This window comes from Otolemur garnettii, unplaced genomic scaffold, assembly GCF_000181295.1.
Source record: "Otolemur garnettii isolate 467f Iridium unplaced genomic scaffold, OtoGar3 scaffold00002, whole genome shotgun sequence".
NCBI lineage: Eukaryota > Metazoa > Chordata > Mammalia > Primates > Galagidae > Otolemur > Otolemur garnettii.
Genome location: NW_003852397.1, coordinates 40,297,432 through 40,306,213, shown reverse-complemented (window position 1 = coordinate 40,306,213; position 8,782 = coordinate 40,297,432). Strand labels below are relative to the sequence as shown.

At 38.5% G+C, this 8,782-nt stretch overlaps 1 protein-coding gene and 1 pseudogene across 2 annotated transcripts in view; one reads left to right on the top strand and one right to left on the bottom strand.

The window, feature by feature from the left end:
- The window catches only part of LOC100944131 (ubiquitin-conjugating enzyme E2 E2), a 385,813-nt gene that overhangs the window by 281,572 nt on the left and 95,459 nt on the right, over positions 1-8,782 (bottom strand). The gene's annotated exons all lie outside the window — the stretch shown is intronic.
- Positions 1,234-4,857, top strand: LOC100943802 (annotated as a pseudogene).

Here is an 8,782-nt window from a genome sequence, read left to right as displayed (position 1 = left end):
AGCCCAGGATTTGGAGGTTGCTGTGAGCTGTAATGCCACGGCACTCTACCCAGGGGGACAGCTTGAGGCTCTGTCTCAAAAAAAAAAAAAAAAAAGATTTTTCTGATCAACTCAGTGGTGTTATTAAAAAACAATATTTTTTGCAAGGATATATAATGAAATGTTCCAACATTTGGAAGGACTGCCAAAATTGTAAAGCAATGTCATGCTTTTTAAGATTTTCCAAAATATTGATCAGTTGTTTTTATAGTATATTTATATAAACACAATGAGTTTACTACTGGTATTTTAAACAGATTAATAAACGCATCCTAAATTTGTTGTAATTTCTAACATAGCGAATTCACAGATAATAATCCAATCTTTTTCAGAGCATATAAAGTCCTATGATGAAAAAAGCTTGAGAACCGATTTTAGTAATGTGACATAAACAGTGCTTTTTGAGTGTTAAAAACTAAAAGATGTGTATGTCTTTAAAGTTGATTCCATACATTTGAAAATGTTCAGCCCTTTTGCTACAATTTCACCACACTTACATCTTTGACCTACCCAAGGTCAAACTGACCTACTAAGGTCGGCTTTAATCTTATACAAAGTAAGCAGTGAAATTAAATATATACTATATTAAACATAAAATTCCATTTGTTTTTTTTTGTTGTTGCTGTTGCAGTTTAGCCAGGGCTGGATTCAAACTCACCACCCTTGGTATATGGGGCTGGTGCCCTACTCACTGAACTATAGGCACTGCCTAAAATCCCATTTCTTTATTGGCAAGTGGTTGCCTGATGTTATTAAGTACTTCCCTGTGCTGCCAATATGGTACTTTCCTTTACTGTTGTATATGACCTCGTTGTACTTTAATTTACTCAGTGAATGTAATTAGTTCATTTCATAACCCCATTTATACCTTGTTTACTCCTGATTGATAGCTGGGCTTTTTCAAAAGCTAGGTGTCTATGGTGTGCCAGTTTTGTTTTGTTTTTTCATTCATAACATTATTTGTCATTTATCAGATGCTTATCAGGTCCCCCCCCAAAATTATCTTAAACATTTGTGTTATCTGAACTATAAAAAAAAAATTCCATTTCTTCCATAGAGGATAGTGGTGAACTGTTCAATAGCAGAAATAAAATTATCCAAAAGTCAAAGACCAGAGATAAGGAGGCTCTTTTAGAGCAGGATATATGCTAAGCCAGAGTCTTGGGTAGAATCCAGCTCAAATAATTACGTCCTATGGAGAAAATTCAGGTAAGACTAAGAACATAATTGCATTAAGGAATGTGTCTAGAATAACAAGGTTCAGAGTCTAATTCTAGTAAAGAGAGCCATGAGAACCTTAAAGGCCAAGAGTTAATTATTGGACCTCAACAGGCTTGCGTAAATGAAGCAAATTATTTCAAAGTTTTACTTCTACCTCTTGGAGTAACTTGCTGTGACCTTTGTTCAGTAACCTTACCTTTGTTTCATTCCAAGTATCTGGAGTATGAGAAAAACAATTTTGCAGATTAAAGTGCTCTACTTAGTGCTTTTATTTATTTACTTACTTACTTATTGAGACAAGTCTCCCTCTGTTGCCCAGGCTAGAGTGCCATAGCATCGGCCTAGCTCACAGCAACCTCCCAACTCCTGGATTCAAGCAATACTTCCACCTCAGCCAGGAGCCCACCACAATGCCTGGCTAATTTTTATATGTTTAGTAGAGACAGGGTCTCTCTCTTGCTCAAGTTCGTCTCAAACAATACTCCTTCCTCGGCCTCTCTGAGTGCTAGGATCACAAGCGTGAGCCACCATACTGGCCCATACCTTGCTTCCAAATGACTTTAGCTTAACGGAGAAAAACGCCCTGCTAGTCACTAGAAACTATCATACTCTTCATTTGTGCACAGCATGTATCTATTTTCTAGATTACACTTCAAAGCATCTTCATCACATAAGATAAATGTTCCTCAATTTAAACATTACTATATGACTTCTAAAGTTGAATTAAATAAGAAAATTTACAAGGTCTGACAAGTTCGCAAACTTCCCACCATGTGCTATGTCGGCAGCAATGCATAAACAACTTGGTAAAGTTTTATAACCTTGGTACCTCGATGGCTGAGTTTGTGTCAATGTGTAGGACTACCTTGTTGAGTGGCATTCAGTAGTGTTGCTGAGTGCTTTTGTGTGTCCTCCTGAGAATGTTGGAGCTTAAATTAAAGCAACAAACGAACATTAAATTTTCTGTAAAACTACTGAAGAGCTGAGGTGACATTAGGGATATGTTAGTCCAAATTTATAGGAATAATGCCATAAAGAAAATGTTAAATGAATTTCAACATTATTCAGAGGGGAGAGAAAGCATCCCTAATAAAGAGAGGTCAGGGAAGCCAGTAAATTATAGAACTAACAAAAGCATTGCAAAAATTCATCAAATTATATGTCAGAATTGTTGCCTGGCTACGAGAAGCAGATCAAGAAAGAGGAACAGTTACGAAAATCTTAACTGAAACTCTTGGCCAACAACTCATGGCTCTTATATCACAATGCGTACCAGCTCACACAGCACTGTGTGTAAGGGAGATTTTAGCCAGTAAACAAATAACTATGTTGAAACGCCCTCTCTACTCACCTGATCTAGCCCCTTGACTTTTTTCTTTACCTAAATAAAGATCAGCAAATATTGAAAGGAAGACATCTTGATGACTTTCTGGACATCAAAGGTAATATAGCTCTGATGGCCATTCTAGAAAAAGAGTTCCAAAACTGCTCTGAAGGGTGGACTAGGCACTGGAGTTGGTGCATAGATTCTTAGGGGAGCACTTTGAAAGTGACCACAATGATAGTCCTCAATGAAGTATATAGCACTTTTTCTAGGAAGAGTTTACAAACTTAACTGTCAGGCCTGGAATATCTGATGATAATAAATTATACCTCCTTCTTTATCCAATAATATTTATAAATAAAAATGTTAGGAGATATTGTTCTATGCATTGTTTCCTTGTTCTAAAACTAACACAAAGGAGAAAAATTAGCCATGACCATTGTTAGCAGGGATCAGAAAACTATGGTCCTCAAACCAGTGCAGGCCAACAGTCCATGGTACAGCTGTGCTGAAACCCAATTATACTCATTAGTTAAAGTATTTTCTGACTGTTTCATACTACCTTAGCTTAGTTATATAGGAAACTATGTGACAGTTCCAATTTGGACTCTGCTATTAAATAACATGATCAAAAGTAACACAAATGTTTTATCATTCATAAAATGCACAGATGATTAGCTGTCTTTACGATACTTAGATCTAAAAGTAGCTAAGTCTTTAGCTGATAAGCTATGCAGCACTCATTAGATGTTAATAGAAATTTAAAGAAAGGAGAAGTCAGTGTAAGCTGGGGTCACCAGAAAAGATTCCTGAAATGCATGGAATTGAGCTCTTAAGAATATGTAGGGTTGGCATCTGTGTGCCACGGCATGGCCAGCCACCACACCCACCATCTACCCACAGTGCTCGAGGGAGGGACAGAGGCAGAGAGGATGGCCCTCCACTGGGGCATGGAGCTGCCGGCCAGGTGCCTCTGAGACCCGGGGTTCACAGACTATGAAGATAAGGCTGGAAGACCTAGCAACCCTCTCCAAAGCAGAATGTGAGGAAGAATCTTGATTTTGAGTCACTTTCCACCACCACACTCATTTTCAAAGATAGACTAGCAAATCTCCCAGCGAAACCAGGTGACAAAGCTCAGAAACGTGGACAGTAGTGTGAAGAAATGGTGGTTTAGGCCCCCAAACAAGAGCTCCTTGATATCAGTCTTGCCCAAGTCAAGGAGAGGTGGCAGTCCCTTAGCACAAAAGGTTCTGAAGTGGACAGTGAAGATGCTGGGTTTTCAGCAGCAGAGAAGCCAGTCTGGAGCTTATTAAACTGGATATTTCTAGAATTTTCACATCTCTGCATTTTCCTTCAAGGTAATCCATTCCATGACATGGTGCACAGTGCTTTGGGCACTTATACTAGTTATAGACCAGATGTGGGTTATGTTCAGGGCATGTCCTTTATAGCAGCAGTATTGATCTAAACTTAGATACTACAGATGCTTTTATTGCTTTTTCTAATCTTTTGAATAAACCCTGTCAAATGATATTTTTCCGAGTGGATCATGGCCTTATGTAGACTTATTTTGCTGCATCTGAGGTATTCTCTGACAAAAATTTGCTGAAATTATTTGCTCATTTAAAGAACACCCTAACTCCAGACATCTACCTAATTGATTGGATCTTTATCTTATATAGTAAATCTCTGCCCCTTGACCTAGCCTGTGGTATCTGGGATGTGTTCTGCTGAGATGAGGAAGAGCTCTTGTTCCGCATGGCCCTGGGCATCCTAAAGCTGTCCGAGGACATCCTGACTGAGATGGACTTCATCAACATGGCCCCACAGTTCCTGACCAGGCTGCCTGAGGACTTGCCTGCAGAAGAACTGTTTGCTTCCATTGCCCCACAATTCAGAAGTGAAGCCAGAACAAGAAGTGGGCTCAGGTACTGACTGCTTTGTAGAAAGACAGCAGGGCAACGGAGAAAGGGAGCCCATCCCCCAGACACTGAGGCTGCAGATGTGACTCGCGGGAAGCAGCACTCCAGTAGCACCTGTGTTGTTTCAGACAGACACCTGGCAATCGAGAAGGACAGGGTCTCTTTTTGATCTCTGACCCTGGAAACAATGGAGCTGGCCTTAAACAAAACAAGCAGAAGAAAACTTTGAAAGAGTTAAAAACCAAGGCTTAGCCTTACTAAGCTCAATGGAATGATGCCCTAGTGTTGGCCACAGCCAACCACTAAGTTTTCTGCATGGTTTAAAGATAGGGCAGTGGCTAACTTTCTCCCTCCTTTATTTCAGCAAAAGTTAATTAAATTGTCATGCTTTTATGTCAACTAAAAAAAAAAAAAGAGTAAGGTTTTTGCTGAAGAAACAGAAAACAAAGATACTTCAAAGTGGAAAAATGGCAGTAAATAAACTCAAAAGGCATAAGTAGTAATAAAGCATTTCCCTAATAGTCACTTGTAGTAATGACCATTTTGCAGTAGGAAATATGTTGGCTAGTGTAAGGGCACTATTACAGAAAATCTGACAGAGGAACATACTTAGCAGGTAGGAAATAAGACCCACTGGGGCTTTTGAAAAGAGAAGTATAGTGGTCAGAGTTTTGTTTGGCTGTAAGGGAAATCAGAGACTGGGAGACAGATTAGAGTAGTCATAGAGAGCAAATCTGGCTGCCAGACCTCAGGAGTCCTGACTAGAGGAAAAACATTAAATATACGAAAATATATTTACAAGGAGAAATCACAGGGCCAAGAGGATGAATGCACATGAGTCAGTAACTTTTCACAAGTCTGAATTATCAGGAAAATAAAGACAAAGAAACAGAGACATGAACTAGGCTGGGAAGAAAGGTGAATTCAATCTGAGACATGCTAATACCAAGCTAATGAAGAGAAGAACTTTAAAAGTTGTAAAATGTTACAGAAGTGACTGAAAATATGCAAAGTATTATGAGGCCAGATGAGAAATATTTAAAATAGTAGAAAGTTGAATTTCAGAAGGTCCTCGGGCTGAATGCTGACTCAATTGCCTCTAATTCAAAGATGAACCTACTAAGGGCCAAAGAATTCTGACTATCCAAATCACCAGGCAAAAATTTCTTGAAAAGGAACCAGAATTTACTTCTCTAAGTTCTACTTAGCAATGTTCAAAGCTAGGAGAATACCTGAGCTCCCAACAACTCAAAGCAGAGATAACAAGTTAGAGACGCATAGTCATCCTTGTATAGACAGCAATGTTTTAAAACATTAAAAAGAAAAATTAGTTTTTAACAGTTTTGGTAGGAAAGAGCAACTTGTGGAGCAGGTATTCCAATCACCTTCACCAACTTTTCCTCCAAGGCCCCCCAAACAATATGCATACAAATTTAAAAATGTGCATGTGCACTTGCTTTGAAAATACAGCTATTTAAGGCAATCCCTAAGACCATCTTTTAATGGTAGGTAGTACAAGTGGTACAAATCTTTGATCTTTTTTTTTTTTTTTTTGCAGTTTTTTTTGCCAGGGCTGGGTTTGAACCCACCACCTCGGGCATATGAAGCCAGCGCCCTACTCCTTTGAGCGACAGGCACTGCCCCTCAAGTGGTACAAATCTTAATATAAACTATAAATCCAAAGGCTGTGTACTGTAAAAGCTACAGTATTGTAACCAGAATACTGCTCCAAACTCCTCTCATCTGAGTATTTCCAAACTTCAATTGGCTGCCAATACTTGAAGTCTGGTATATTTCATATAAAAACCTAGACTTTCCATACTTCTCCTGATTAGAAGATCTGATTACAGTAACCTTTACTTTCCACATGGTAGTAAGTTAAAGCCAAACAGAGGTGTCCCCTCTGGACAGAGATCTGTTTTTATTCATTGCTTAATAGCATTTGGGGCCCTACTTAGGAGAATCTCCAATCCTAACAGAGAAACAGAGGACAAAGGCCTCAGCTTTACAAAATACTTTAAGGCATGAAAGGAAACCAGCAAAGACAGAAAAAAGAAAAAAGGATGAAAGAGCAGCAGAGAAAAGTACAGTGCAACAGAAATCAAGGGAGGAGATAATTTCAGAAATCAAACTGGAAATTAGAATTTAGCATGGAGGTCACTGACAGCCTTTGAGAGAGTAAATTCACTTGATGTGTAGAATCCATTCCATAGTGGATGAATTTCATAAAGGACTCAAAATGGCAACAAGAACAAAAGAAAGTGGAGGTGAATATTAGTGTAAACAGGTTTATAAAATAATTTTTAACCACAGAGATTAACATATGTTTGAAAAGAAAAGAGAAAGAAAACGAAGTAGGGAGAAGTGTGAAAGTGTGATTTTAGATTCAGTCTTGGGCAACTGAAAACAATCGAGTCCCTGTACTTAGCAGAGTAAGTTACTTTATAAAGTAATGTTTAGATGGAGGCAGAAATAAACTGCCTCATTATTCACATATTATTGGTCATAACAAATTTGAACTGAGTTATCTTTAGAGCAAATAATGATGGAATAGATAAAATAATCAAAATACTGAATTTAATACGTAGATGATCAAGACAAATGGAAATCAAATAAATCATTGCTTAATTATGTTTTCATTTCTGGTAGAGTAATCTAAGACTGTAATCTCAGAAGGTAGACAATAACACCACACCAACAGGAAATTAGGATTTCTCATCAATAAACCTCATGTCAAATAATCTACTCTTATAAAACTAGCTCACCATATATATAAGAAGCAGTATATAATAAATATTAGCATCCTGCCCCGTTTAACCAGAGACATTGATTTATTATTATTGCTCAGTAAGAATTGTTTTTTATCTTCCTTTATGCTATGAATAACGTAAGTTCCACCAAGGTCATTTAAATATTTTCTTCTAAAAACATATAGTTGAAAATACTTCATTCAGGAATAACATCACTACACAATTATTCTCACAGAACTATTAGTATCCTAATATTTTTAATCAGTGCCCTAATAATTTATTCAAGGTAAATAAAACATGTTTCTTCTTCATAGATTATACTTCTGAGCACCCTAAGTGTCTAAGAATTCTTAATTCAAAAGAAATATTACCGTATGACTTCTTAAGTTGAATTTAAAAAAGATAATTTATACCAGAGAATGAGAAAAATGAAAGAGCATCTCCTACTTTATTTCTAAATAAAGAAAGCCAAAATGAAGAAAAGGCCTCCTGTAAATTATTAGTCTTGCAGGGGTATCCAACTCTTTTTCTTTTCTGCTACATATTGGAAAAAGTGTTACCTTGGGGCCACATACTAAATACAAAGGTGCGCAGTGGGTGGTGTCACTGACGCCCTTGTTCTGACTTTGGCAGCTGTCTTTTCTGACTTGGTAGCTCACTGGAGGGATTCAGGCTCCATCCCCTTGGGTTTTAGAGAGGGAACTGCCTATGGATTTCTATTATCCGACTGCTAAAGACTCTATGAACTCTAACTGTTGAGCTGTGATTGTACTGCCTGGGAAAATCTGATTAGAACTCTAGACCTGGGCAGTCCACTTGGTCTCCAAGGTTGAGCGGCAGTTGTTTTGTAGTGGAAAAGGACTGATTCTCCCCTCCTTCACCTGTCACTGGTGGGGGTCAGGGCACCACAGTTGCTTGTATCTATCTGCAACTGAGATTTCACCCTACTACTAGACTTGTTAGGACTGGGTAGAAGCTGGCTGACCTCAAGACAAAGCCAGCTTGTGCTATCTCACCAAGCAGGTCCTCACAGTCTCTGGCTCTGAAAGGGAACTTTGTAAGGCTGTAGGGGAAAAGCCACAATCACAAGCCCCAGAGCTCACTGGTAAAGGACTGCTTAACTCCATTTCCTGGGTTCCCCAATTCAATCTCACTCTATTAGTTTTAATTGCCAAATTGCAGAAAATACTCATGGGGCAGAACCAGTGGAAGAATTCTGGCAACATGAATAATCAGAGTAGGTCAACTCCCCCAAGGAATGACCAAAGAGATACAACAGAAGATGCCATTCATAGACAAATGGCTGATTTTTCAGAAATAGAATTCAATATATGGATGGCAAAACAAGATGAATAAAATGGAGGAAAAGATGGAAATAGAAATCCAAAGAGTAGTTCAAAAGTTGTCTTAAGGCTTGGCGCCTGTGGTTCAAGTGGCTAAGGTGCCAGCCACATACACCTAAGGTGGCAGGTTCAAATCCAGCCCGGGCCCGCCAAACAACAATGACGGCTGCAACCAAAAAA